At 38.6% G+C, this 14,847-nt stretch overlaps 1 protein-coding gene across 3 annotated transcripts in view; it reads right to left on the reverse strand.

Moving 5' to 3' along the window:
* Positions 1–9,009, reverse strand: part of Ssb-c31a (single stranded-binding protein c31A) — a 79,897-nt gene extending 70,888 nt beyond the window's left edge. Inside the window, exon 1 of one of the 3 annotated variants that reach the window (XM_090406222.1) lies at positions 8,876–9,009. The gene's annotated coding sequence lies outside the window, so the exon portion shown is untranslated. The other 2 variants (XM_090406224.1, XM_090406223.1) reach the window with 2 other exon arrangements.
* Positions 9,010–14,847: the final 5,838 nt, after the last annotated feature.

A 14,847-nucleotide genomic window follows, 5' to 3' on the forward strand; every position in this document is an offset into this window, starting at 1 on the left:
CTCCAAAATTCCAAAAAGGTTTGTTCACACCTTAAGTTTTCTCACACCCTGTGGATTCTGTTAAATGGAGGGCTTGTGAGATTGTGTTTTAGTATTCCAGTTACTTTTTTTTTAATGTTGAGACCATACACGAGAGGTTGGTTAATCAACCTTTAGTACCGTGTTTAGGTAGTAGATCAGGAAAGGAGACTTACTTACATTTGATTTAAAAGCCTGTATATTGTATTGTATGAAGGACATTTGATTCTTTACTCTGGATGTGACTGCAGTGGTAAAGAAGGTGTTGGGTTTTTGATACACAAATCATCACAAAATTCTGTCATGGAATTCAATCCTATTAATAGCAGAATTGCTCTAGTCAGCATAAGAGGAAAACCACTCAATATCACCATCATACAAGTCTATGCCCCAACCACAGCCCACAAGGACTCTGAAGTAGAAGAATTTTATGGTCAACTTAATGCAACAATCACTGGAGTGAATAGAAAAGACCTTTTGATTGTACAGGGCGATTGGAATAGACATCAGCAAGGATTATCTAACCTAATCTGTTAGGTTTGTCTAACCTAACAGACAGAAAGTTTTCAAGTAACAGTTGGCTTGCATCAAGGGTCAGCATTAAGTCTGTTTCTGTTTAACATTATGATGGAGGTGGTGACGGAGGAGGTGAGAGAAGATGCGCCTTAGGCAATGTTGTATGCAGATGACATCTTGCTATGTGCAGATTCAAGAGAAGAAGTGGGAACTAAACTGGAAAGATGGAGAAAAGTACTGAAAGAGAGCGGTATGAGACTGAGCAGAAGTAAGACAGAGTATATGTGTTGCACAGTGGGCGGCAGCCATGAGACAGACCTGGAACTGGAAGGAAATGTCATCAGGAAGGTGAGGGACTTTAGATACTTAGGTTCAACAGTGGAAGAAGATGGAGGAGCTGAAGATGAAGGAAGTGGCATGCAGGATATAAGCGGGTTGGAGTAACTGGAGGGAGGTGGCGGGAGTGTTATGCGATAAGAGGGTGCCGATCAATCTGAAAGGCAAAATCTATAGGACAGTAGTGAGGCCAGCTATGACGTATGCTACAGAAACTGTGGCCCTGAGGAAAAATAACATCAACAGGATGGAAGTAGCAGAGATGAGAATGCTTAGGTGGATGTGCGGTGTGACCAGAAAGGATCGTCTGAGAAATGACTATGAGGGGAACAGTGAAAGTTACGAACTTAGGAGCGAAGATACAGGAGGCAAGGTTGAGATGGTTTGGTCATGTGATGAGGAGGGAGGACGAATATGTGGGAAGAAGGGTCATGCAGATGGATGTGCAAGGAAGGAGGAAGCGTGGACGGCCAAAGAAGAGATGGAGGGAGCTGGTAGATAATCACATCCAAGACAGGAGGATGTGGAGGAGACTCATTATCAACAGTGACCCCACTTAAATGGGAGAAGCTGCAGAAGAAGAAGAAGTAGGTTTCCACTTTGAAAAATCAATAACAGAAGTTTGAAAATGAAAATTGATTTATCTTGCAAAACAGTTAACAAGTGTAGTTAGTGCTCCCATCCACCTTACAGAAATTGAAGATATTGAAGTTAAGGATATTTTATTGTTAGAGGGCTGCTACTTTTATCAATTTTGTCTTTTTGGTGCATTCTGGTAAAAGAGTTAATTTTTTTATTATTATTAATGTTTTAATTTCTATAACAAAAGGAAACCTTTTTAACAGTAATTAAAACAGCCAGATTCAAATTATGTGCAATACTGTATGCTCATATAAACTCTGGCATGCTTAATTATGCCACTAGTCACTTATTTTTTTCCAGCATGTTACCTAATCCACCTGTTCCAATACCTACTAATTAACAGTCCTCCATGGCAAGAGTAACTTATTCATTTCATACTCTAATAATATTGAGAAATAAGATTAAAAATGTAGTAGAGAAGATATTGAGGCATGAACAAGTTGGTTTTAAAACAGGTAGGAGTATTGTGCATCACTTTAAGGAACATCACTGAGTAAATAAAGAATTTAGAAGCCCATTATACCTAATTTTATAGATTCTGCACTGGCCTGGTTGGCCGAGTGGTCATTGATTCTAAAATGTTCAATCATTTTAGAATCTATTTTTCTTTGGCACGCAGCTAGAGGTGCATTTTCTGGGTGATTTCCAGCCACATCTATATTACGGCATTTTTTTTTTTTTTAACTGGATACTTCATGAAACCTAATCATATCCATTTTGAAAGGTCCTTAAACCTTGCAGTAATCTAGAGTTACCATCAGCAGCCTCAAGATATTTTACATACATTACAAAATGCAACTTCTTTTTCATAATGAATTGCTTAAGCTGTCTTTGAAAGTACATCTTACATGATTATTTTTATTTGATTGCACAATAGAATTATTTTCTCCAGTGATTCTGCAATTTGCCTTCATTTTTGTTCTTTAATTTTTTTTTTATTTATTTATTGGAGATAATTTGTGGATTCATGGTTTCTATAGATAACACAATAAAATTCATGAAAACAAGAAAGTATGTAGTGCTCACCGTGGAGCCAAACTCACTTTGATGATCTGTTATTTGACTTATCCTTGAAATATATATATATATTTTTTTTTTAAATAGCAGTATTAAATAGCCTCTATCATGTAAAATGTTCCAAGTATTTAATTAACTATGCTAATACTTGTAAACTGTGAAAATATTAGGAAAATACTTTATATTACAACTACCCACCCACACTTAAGGATTAAAGATGTTGAAAGAACATGATGCATAGTGTACTACATACTTAAATTGTGCCAATTTTTACTTATGCCTATAATAATCACCATTCATTTGTTAGCGAAATTATATTGTGAGAAAAGCACAATTTTTTTTTAAATAATAGATCGTCTCTTAGATACTGAATATATACAGTATGTACAATATATGGTTTTCTCAGGGGGCTCACATTGGTGAGCATGGGCATGGCAAACCCAATATATCCAACTAGACCTGATCTTGCTTCGTACAATATGCACTTGGTATAATATATACGTAGAATGGTCTTTTTCTCTTCTTTCCTCTACTCTCTCTCTCTCACTTCTCCCCCACCCCCAGTGCTTTAGAGCAATTCAAAAGGTGAGGGAGGCAACTTTCCTCTCAAATTGCAGTTTCCACTATCTACTAAAAAAAAACATTCACACAGTATCTATCATACCTCGCCTTGAACTCATTCACAGTCATAGCACCCACAACACACTCTGGCATCTTATTCCACTCATTCACCACTCTCCAAGTAAAAAACCTAGCTCTAACACCCCTGCTAACCACATTCTTGCCCAGCTTCCATGTATGGCCCCTAGTCCTCCCACCACCAGTCCTATTCTCAAAAATATCTTCTGGATTAATCTTATAGAAACCCTTCAGTAATTTGAATGTCTCAATCATATCGCCCCTTTTCCACCTATCAACCAATTTTTGCAACCCACAAATCTTCAACCCTGTTCTCATAAGGTTCATTCCACAGACCTGCTATCATCTTGGTCACTCGTCTCTGGATCCTCTCCACCTCCTCCCCATCAAGGAAACCCTGGCACCCATATCTGGGCACAGTAGTCTAGATAGGGTCTTATCAAGGCTCGATACAGAGGAACAATAACTTGTTTGTCTCTGCTTGTTAAAGTATTTTTCAGAAACAAAGTGATTTGATGAGCTGATTTAGCCACTTTTGCGATGTGCCCCCTAAACTTCAACACCCTATCCACCAACACTCCCAAATCCCTGGCCTCAATCTCCTGGAGTACAGTTCCACCAATGTGATATACTGCTGCTAATCTTTTCACCCCAACAGTGTATGCATAACCTTACACTTTGCCACATTAAATCGACATCCATTTTCCTTAGCCCAGTCCTCCAAACTATCCAAATCATCTTCCAAAATTTTGACATCCTGTGCACTCACAATTGCTCTACCCAACTTTGCATCATCAGCAAACAAGTGAACACTTCCTCTCAGATCCTTTCCTATATCGTTAATGAACAAATTGAAAAGTAGTGGTCCAAGAACCCTGCAGCACACCACTAGTCACAAGCAGTCTTTTGGACTCAACTCCTGAATAAACCACTCTCTGGTATCTCTCCATCAACCACCCTCCTATCCATCCCCATCTGCTCCAGTTTACTGATTAGAGTTCCACGTGGTATCCTGTCAAAGATATACAATTTTCAAATCAGGACACTCTTTTTGAAATACAATTTTCAAATCGGAACATTCTTTTTGAAATACAATTTTCAAATCAGGACATTCTTTTTGAAACACCCTGTACTTGGGACATAGAACAATTGATTGGATGAAATTCAGAATCCCCTGTACAGTATTATTACACAAGTAACTCTGTGAAGTTTACAGACCTCATCAAGAAGGTAAATCCTAATTCTTCCACCACCAGACCTGTTCTGAAAAACTTCCTCTGTTGAGTTTACAGAGTCCATAGAGGAAATTACTGAGATTTTTACATCAATTCTCTCACAATCTTCAATTCATATGTCTCAATCATATCACACCTTTTCTGCCCATCAACCAATTTCTGTAATCCACAACCTATCTTTAACCTATCCTCATAAGGTGCATTCCATAGATCTGACACTATCCTAGTCACTTGCTTCCAGAACTTCATCTATTCATCCACAGTGAAGATAGGTCTTATTAAAAAAAAAAAAAGGTATTAATAACCTGATTATCAAGCCTGGTTGGCCAAGTGGTTAGCAGTGTTCTCCAGCCAAAAGGTTATGGGTTCGAATGCTGTCAAGAGCATGGATGTTTGCGATTGTCCTACTAATCATTTATTATATCTACTATTGTAAACCTGTATCCTGGAACAGTATGACTTTTGATGTCTTTGTGCCATATAAAAAAATAAAATCTGTAATCAAGTAATCTGATGATCTGTTTTAGTCACTTTCACAATATGCCCTCTAAGCTTCAACTTCCCATCTCCCAACACACCCAAATCATCAATTTCATCAATCAATTTAATCAATTTCCTGGGGTATACATTTCCATCAATACCATGCATACACACAAATGGTAATCCTTTTACTGCAAAATTCATAACTTTATACTTTCCCCACATTAAACTGACATCTGTTCATACTGCCAGTCTACTTAAATCAGCCCATAAAATTATAACAATAATTACTGAATATTTTACTACCCAATTTTGCATATCAGCAAACAAATGAATATTTCACATCAGATTGTTTCCTGTATCATTATTGAACAAATTAATAGTAGTGGCTCAAGTACAGAGTCACTAGTCACGTGCCATCTACTCGACCCTACTGAATAAACCTTTTTCTGGTATCTCTCAAACCACCTTATCCACATCACAAACTTCGTGTCCACCCACTTGCAATTTATTTAAAGGAATTCCATATCAGGTTTATGTAGCAGTATTCTGTCAAAAGTCTTTGCAAAGTTAACAGTATCACCATGTACCCATTACCTTTATCCAACTAAGCTATCATTGTATCATAAAAGGTGCAATTTACTGAGGCATGATCTACCGTTCACAAAATCATGTTCTTCCCCCCCCCCCCCGCAATACATATCTTAATACTTTGATCACCACTACCATTCTTGAAGTGTTGATTGGTCAGTAATTTATTTTTGTTACCTTAGTCTTGGGCCCCCTTCATGCAATGGAATTATTTTCCCGTCTTTCCACTCCCTTGGCACTAACCCAGAGCTGAGACACTGTGGTCAAAGGCACTGCCAATTCCCTAGCACCTTCTCTTAATAATGAAGCAGATATACCACGTAATCCCATAACTGGATTCACATCAATGCTTTGTAACATCCTATGCACTTCTAGTTCAAGTATTTTAATATAAGCTCCTACTTCTCTTATTACTACAACATCTCCACCTGGATAATATACCTTTGCAAATGATCACTCAATGATTCAACTGTTTCATCTGCTTCAGACACTTCCTTGACACTTGCATTCAAAATTACTCTCCATGACTATTCTTCCTTTTATTGCCACATATCGAAAGAACTCTTCTGGATTATCTTTGGCCTGCACTACTAATTTCCTCTCATACTCTAATTTTGCCTTCCTTGCCATATTAAACACTCTTCTGGCATGTGCTTTGTTGCCTGCTGACAACCTTTCCCTCTGAATTTCCTCCATAAATTTTCTTTTTTTAGTTCCTGCTTAATAATTATATTCATCCATTTAACTCCCACTTGATTTATCCTCCTGATTAGGTATGCAGACTTACATTACTTCCTCAAACACTCCTCTATCACCTCCCATCCTTGCAATTTCTCATGAGATGGCATTGCTCCACCAAGAAATTTCCTGAGTCTGTCATACTTACCAGTCGTATTTCCCATTTATCCCCACTTAAAATGAAAATTCGCACATTTAGTCATGTCCTAGGTCAAGACCACATGATCACTCACCAAATGGAGACATGGTTCATCTTAGTTGGAGACAAATCCTCTGATGCAATTACTAGATCTAGCACTCTCAAAACCCTGGTACCTTCCATTGCGTGCTGCCTTGTAATCATTCCTTAGTAACTGTATAAATTCCATTCTTTCTTCCATCTGATGCATGTTCCCATAGCTGAAGTCCCCCAAAATAATTACTATCCTCCACTTAATGCCCTTATTCGGCTGCTAACCACTTAGCCAACCAGGCCAGCCTGGTTGGCAAAGTGGTTAGTGTATCCGATCTCCAGCCAAAAGGCTGCAGGTTTGAATCCCAAATTGGGCATGGATGTTTGTGATTGTCTTTAATTTAAATACAAAAAATACTAGTGCTGGTGGCAGTAGATGGTGTTGGTATCGATGATGATTGTAGTTAAAGTGAGTGGTGGAGACTGCCCTGCCTCAATGAGATTTTGAACTCAATGGAGGTGTCACATAATAATAATAATTTGTGATTGATACTATTTGCATCATTCTTCAACTTCTCCCTAGTCTATAGCAGTAACAACTGTATATATTTTGCCCTTTGGTCTTTATCTCACATCAGATGACCCTGAATGCACTATTTTCACCAATCTCTGGCTGAACTCCTCTTTTTGGCTACAGTTCATCAGCAACTCCCCCCCCCATTCTTTTCTCTCTATCCTCCACTGAAAATATATCCTTCACATTCGATCCCACTAGTTCTATCATCTTCAGCCATGTCTCACTAATGTCAGTAAGTTATGGCTAAGAGGAACTATGAATATCAACACCCCCCCCCCTCCCTTGTGACAACTGCTCCAGCATTAGTGTACATAAAATGCAATGGCCATTAGGTCCCTAGCTATCCTTACAGTTTACACTACAACTATCCCATTCTGGTCTGTTACCAGCGATATTAACTTTTTTTTTTTTTTTTTTGTACATTATTATAAAACAACTACTTCACTGGTATGTACAGACTAATTAGTACCACCTTGACCCCCATGTTCTAGTATCCCTTGATTTTGCACCTTTATTATCATTCAATAACTTTTTTCCATACACCAAATCTATTCTACTGCAAGCTATACACCTTGTATAAATTATTTTATTCATGAAACTCATTCCACACATCCTATCCTCCACATCATTCTTCCTGCATAACCTATACACTGATAAGATGCAAAGATAAGAAGAAACAAAGGAAGGCATAGTCGAGGTATGCTAACAGAAGAAAAGTGTAGTGTAAAAGCACAAAAATGGATATTGAAAGAGAAAGTCAATTATCAGTATTTTCTGTATGTAAAAAAAAAGGGAAATACACTACTTGAGCAACACTGTGGGCAAATGATAATGGAAATCTGTGCACAGATTTAGAGCTGGGTTCCTAAAAAATGGGTGAGAGTATCTGGAGGCAGGTGACCAAGATGATTTCAGGTCAGGTTACAAAAATTGGTTGTCAGAGAAAAGAGGAGATATGACAGAAACATGCAAAATGCTAAAAGGATTATTGATTGGATGTAGGGAAAACTTTTCAATATTTTCAATATATGGAAGGAGGGAAAAGAAGAGGCCAACATTGGAAGCAGGGTTAGCAAGGATGTGAGGTTTAGATTATTTTTACTATGAAGATGGTGAATGAATGAAATGGGTTGCCAATGCGTCATCATTGAACCACTTTGAAATACTGTCTGAATAATGGTTACATCTAGTCACCTGCAGCAAGTCTTGGATGCACCAAGAGAGGAATGAGAGGCATTATCACACCTTCAAGGAGTCCAAGGACTCATTGAGGGAGGGCACTCCATTCTAGTAACTCATCATATGGGTCTCCCATATTTACCATTTAGCCCATGGTTCACATGATTAATAAAATGGATGGAACATTTCAATCCTCAAAGACTTTATCACAATATTTCCAGTGCATTAAGGGGATCTACTACACTGAATTATACACCTCTTCCCATTCATATTGTGAAACAGGGGCTTCATGTTCTAAATAACTGCACTCCCCTTGAAATCTGTCTAAGATGTATTTTAAGTTCTACAAAGGAATTAGAGCTATTTTCTGAATCATTACCACTGTAAATTATTAAACCACTTACCATCAATGCCACGGTAAGTTCGGTGAATCCTAAGGTAAAATTAAGAAAATCGCTGGCTATGCGTTGATTTTAATGCAATGAGAAAAATCTGCAGTTGTGTTCAATTAATTTTAGAAAAACAAGCTCGATAATTAAGGAATCACTTAAATTACTGGGTAACCAATTATAGCCTTGTCATGTTTCATAACAGGTACTATTCACACATCTGTTAAATTCTTTTGTTAAGTCAATGCTTTGCACGCATTTCAGTAAAAACATATCGCTCAACTTAAAATACTGAATAAACAAGATTTACACACACCTGAATGCCTAGTTTAAATATAATACTTACTAAGCACCACTAAATAATAATAATAAAATCAAGATAGACGACCGACAGACTTTCGAAAGCACAATTTATTTCAAAATACACGTCTTAACTGCACAGTATTACTTGAGGTGGGAAACACGCTACACTTGCTTTAGAAATAATAAGAAACTGACGCCTAGTGGTAAATTAATCGATTGGTAAGCTAGCGAATTCAAATCCATACAGCGAAAAGTATTGTTGATTTAGATCCCTGGTGCGAACAACTTCGACTTAAATACATATATTTTATAGTCTGTTTTTTTTTATATTATTTCTTGCTTTAATCTTAAACTTGTTCCTCGTTACTTTGCAATACTTCCATATGTTCGTTCTAACCAATTGTTTTTTAAAAAATTCGACTGGGCTTTTTGTAGAAGGTTTCTGATTTTTCTTGTGTATTTCCCACCTTCTTCTTCTTCTTCTTCTTCTCTCTTCCATCATATATGTGGATGATGAGGCCGAATCAACTCTTTTCACGTCTGTCTGTCCCTGGAGAGTCTGAACAATTCTGTCCAGTTTGGTGTCGCTTATTGTGATTTGGTTGTCAGGTCCTCTTTTATTTTGTGTATCCATCTAATTCTGGACCGCCCTGTGGATCTTTTACCTACCATCGTTGTATACAGGGCTTTAGTTGGAAATCTTTCTGTTCCCATTCTGGTCACATGGACAAACCATTTCATCAGTCTTCTTTCTTGGATTTATTTATTATTGTTAATTTCTTGTTTTAGTCGTTTCCTTATGTCTTCATTTCTTAGTCTCTCCAGCAAAGATACTCTAAGAAATCTTCTTAGTCAACCCATTTCAGTAGTTAATAATTTTTTCTCTACAGCTTTTTTGGATTCCAGTATTCACTTCCATAGAGAAGTATTGAGAGGACCATTGTCTCATAGATTCTTACGTTTGTTCCTTGTTTGATGTCTCTTGACTTCCATATTTTATTTAGTCGTCCAAAAGTTTGGGAAGCTTGACTAATTCGTCCGTTTATATCTTTGAGTACATTTGTACCGTTTGGTCTAAGGATTTTTTCTAATTACTTGCTAATTCAAATATCATTTTTGAACCCGTTGAATTAATAGGTAAATCCAATTCTGATCTTGAGTCTGTGTTATATTTTCATTGTTACCAGTTATTCTTAATAAATAATAATCAACTAACGCCTTTTATTCCCTTATAACAGTAAGCGAGACCTTTAACCCAATTTAGCTTTTGGAAACAGGAATGAGCAGCTCAATCTCCATCGGTAGCCAATCAGAGATAGCTGATCCATTGCTATCACTGATTATAAGCGACAGCCGATGAAGAAACTGGCAAACAAGTGCTGCCATTTATGGTACCAAACGCTAACTGGATATGTTGCTGTCTGAAATAATGTTGGTTCTACAATCAATGTCCTTGAGTTTACAACCCCATCCTGTTGTCCCTAATCCTAACAGTATCATTACTGTCTGAAATGGTTTGAATGTTTGGGTTGATTTTCTTGAGTACAGGAAGAAACTCTAGGTTTCTGGAAGAAAAAACCTGGTTGCTTGTGTTAGAGATCTACTAACTATGGAACCGTAGACAGAAGACTTAGAAAAAGTTCCTCTATTTTGAGACTAGATTCGAACTTATGATGGTCTTTCTTCTTGCAGACTAGTGCTGTTTTCTTGACATCTCATATCATACTGCACTTCTCGCCAAATTGCATACAAATTCATCATACAGTTGAGTAGTGATTTTTCTCTTTGTTCCTTATTTTATGGAAACCAGCATAGTAAACCATAGGTGACTACTTCATGTACTTAAGCAGATATATAATTTATATTTCGAATGTACTTAGGAGGGGAATGGGAAAGTTCATTAAACTGCTGCATGCTACACAAAATGTCTGAAACGTTAATTCATTTTAGGTTCCTCAGTTGCACTGGCGCTGACACAGTTTGATTCCTACTGTCTCCCTCCTCTGCATGAAACATTCAAGAGGTCTGATGGCCGGCAGGTCCCTCCCACTATGAGGACCAGTGGTGGATTTAAGGTTTTATAGGGACCTAGGATTTCGATCTGTGGCCAAGTGAGTTCTTGATACTCCTTTCCTCATTTAGTAGGATGCTACAAGTGTAAATATTGCCAGTAGACCACCTTGGTCTACAAGATTTTTTGCTGGTAGGCCCCTAGTCCTGCGGAATTATATATACTGCTCTCAAACAATTTCAGCCGACAGGAGATCCCCGCTCCAACATGGAAAATGTCAAGGAACAGATCCGGATACTTAATAAGGAGCAGGCCCCTAGAAGTATTAAAGCACATAATGGAAAAGCTTGAATCTGACTGGCCAGGTTTTGTAAAGCAGTACATTCAAACTAATGACCAGGATGGTGAGGAGGAAGAGGAGGAGGTATCACAAGGAGAATTCACTACTGTTCTGTTACCAAAATCCCCCTGTCAAAGCAACTCACAGGGAGAGCAACAAAAGATGCAGAACCACAGAGGACCAGATGGATGAAGACTCACCAACACCAGATGTCCAGAGGAACACTGAAAAGGTTGCACCTGTTATATTAAGGGACAAGGACAAATGGGCCACTGTCTCATCAGCTCTTAGGGCACATAAAATCTCATATTCCTGGGCTAAAAACCAAGATGAAGGAGTCAAAATCCAACCAGACTCAGTCACTGAGTACAGAAAATGACAAAGCTAATGGATAAAAAAGTGTTCCTTATCACACATTTGCTTTACCCAGTGAAAAGAATCTGGTACTTCGTGGGTAATCACAGGCGTCACCTCTGAAGAAATCACTGCTGACCTTATGAGTCAGGGCCTGACCCACAGTCAAAGTAAGCAAGATGCTCAGGTCAGATAAACGGCCAATGCCACTGGTGCTGGTAGAGATTGACAAGATGCAGAAAAAGATATATGAACTGACCGCTATCTGTGGCCTCAGAATTTTTACTGAGCCGCTAAGGAAAAAGTCGTCAGCTGGGCAGTGTCATAGGTGCCAAAGATTTGGCCATGCCCAAAAACTTTGCAAGGCCAATTTCAGGTGTTTAAAATGCGCCGAGAGCCACCAGACCATCAAATGTACCAAGTCAAGATCCACGCTAGCTAAATGCGTCAAATGTAGAGGACCTCACCCCTGCCAACTACAAGGGGTGCATTACACACCCAAAGAACCGCGGGTCAGCAAAAGCTGCCCTTCCAACACCCTACAGCGACGCTCAACACAGCCGTACAGGTCACACCTCGGTTTAAATAATCTCCAGTTCGACAACTCAGGTAAGAAAACAAGCTGCAGCAATAACCAAAACTTTTGCCGAGGCCGCACGAACTAAGGCTGTTCCATGCCATGAAACAATAAGCTCTAATCTAACCTCAGTATTAACTCCCCCACTAGCTACCATGTCACAAGAATTCAGCATGACAAATCCTTTGTTATCCTCCACGAAAAGATTCCTAAAAGGTATCCACTCAATTTCGACAGTCCTCAATAATGAATAAAAGAAAATACCAGCCCAACACTCTCATGATCACTGCATGGAACGCAAATGGACTGAACAACAAAATTCTGTAACTGCAAGAATTTCCTCACAGTCACAATCCTGATATAATATTATAAATGAAACACATCTCAGGCCAGCTAATAACCCCAAATTACACAACTAATGTACAAAACAGATAGACTCACCAAGAATGGAGGAAGTACAGCCGTATACATTAAAAACTACCTAAGCCACAATGCCTTGACCAATCCACAAACCAAGAACCTCGAGATAACAGACGTTGAAGTTCATACTAACAATGCTGAGAGTATCAAAATCTATGCTGTATACAATCCACCCAGCATTCCATTACTTGTATCTGGCTTCGACTCCATTCTCGGCTTCACAGACTCCATCATCATGGCTGGTGACTTTGATGCCAAGTATACAGCCTGGTACAGCTTCACAATCAATGACAAAGGTCGCACTCTAAACCATTACTCAATGCAAAATTCAATTGTTATAGCCGGACCCACGGAGTCCACCCATCACAGCTCAGCTGGAAGCTCAGATGTACTTGACATAGTCATCCTCAAAAATATCCGATACCAGTAACAGTTGGTAACATTAATTGAACTTTCTTCCGACCACAACCCCATTCTGCTTAAACTTGGTACACAAGAGCAATTCTCTCCTCCACACTCTTTCATATCTTGGGATAAGCTCTCTAGAATTCTTCCAGACCACATTGGCCCAGTCCCTGTTAATCACAATAATCAGGAGAGAGACCTTGCTGAAACAACTTAACCAGTCAAATAAAAAAAAAGCAATAAAGTCAGTCACTCAAACTACTGTCTTTCACCGTAGTGGGTGGACCCCGAGGAAATCATGGATCTTATCAGATTGAAAAACAAAGCCAGAAAGAGGTACCATAACATAAGAGCCCCATAAGATAAAACAACTCTGAACAATCTAAATAGACAAGTCCGTGAAGCTCTGCAAAAAACATCGAAACCAATATTGGGAATCCAAGCTGACGAAGCTAAACCCAGAGGACAACTCCATCTGGAAATTCTTGAGAACCCTCTGCACTAAAAGGCAACTTATACTTCCAATTCAGAACAAGAAGGGAATAGCCCATAATGACAAGGAAAAGGCCGAGGCGCTGGTAGACAGCTTGGAAACTCAATCTAATCCCTCTTATGAAAACCACAACATCAAACTTATTTACAAGATTCTCCCCCGAGTCAAGCAGGTCATAACACAATAGGATGACTCAGAACCTATTGTGTTATGGTATCTATGATATTTATAACTTTTCGAGCAGAAGTTATAAATATCATAACCCATTTGAACAACAATAAGGCTCCAAGTCCAGATGGAATCACAAACAAAATTATCAAACTACTCCTCAGAAAAGCCATTGTGTATCTAGTAAATATAATCAATGCCATCCTCAGACTCAAGTATTTTCCCTTAACATGGAAGATGGCATATATCACGCCAATCAAAAAGATTGGAAAGAACTCTTCGCACCCCGAAAGCTATAGACCTATCAGTCTTCTGTCCAGATTTGGAAAGGTTGCGGAAAAAAGTCATCCTTACAAGGCTTCAATCAGCAAAGGAAAAATTAGGTATTATTCCTAATGAGCAGTTCAGATTCAGAAAAAACCATAGCACCGTACAACAGATACAATGACTTGTCGAATTCATCACCATAGGTTTCTACTGGAACCTCCACACAGCTGCAGTCTTTATTGATGCTGTGCAAGGTTTTTGATAAGTTGTGGCATCAGGGTCTTCTCTACAAACTCATCATATTCAATATACCAACTAATCTAGTAAAAATAATTGATACATACCTCAAAGACAGATTCATGGAAGCAAAATAATTGAAACTGTGTTAACCAGACACAATATCCTGGCAGGTGTGGCGCAGGGCTCAATTCTCTCCCCCCCTGCTATTTTCTATCTACATAGCAGATCACCCTCAAAACCGAAGTTCAACAATCACTGCGTTATATGCAGGTGATACTGCATTATCTCTCAGCCCCAAACTAGCTATTAGAAGACTCCAAAGCAGTATTTATACATTAGAGAAATGGTTGATGGACTGGAGGATCCAAGTTAAACCACAGAATAGTTCAGCCGTGCTGTTCACTAAAAAGAAGTTTCAGACCAAGGAAGACATACATCTGCTAGGAGTCAAGATTCCTTGGCATAGCGAAGTCAAATATCTTGGCGTGATGCTTGACAAAAAAACTACAATTCACCAGTCATATAAAACACATAAGTTCGAAGACATCCAGAGTAATTGCGCAGCTCTACCCATGATCAACAGAAGAAGCAAACTGGATACTCGGAACAAACTATTCATATACAGGATGGTAATACGCCCAGTCATCACTTACGCATCTCCTGCATAGAGCCATATCTCGAATACAAATATTCAAAAGCTGCAGAGAATATAGAACAAATGCCTGAGAATGACGCTGGAT

The sequence above is a fragment of the Typopeltis vanoorti genome, chromosome 16, assembly GCF_054136105.1.
Source record: "Typopeltis vanoorti isolate ZY-2024b chromosome 16, IOZ_Tvanoo_1.0, whole genome shotgun sequence".
Classification (NCBI taxonomy): domain Eukaryota; kingdom Metazoa; phylum Arthropoda; class Arachnida; order Uropygi; family Thelyphonidae; genus Typopeltis; species Typopeltis vanoorti.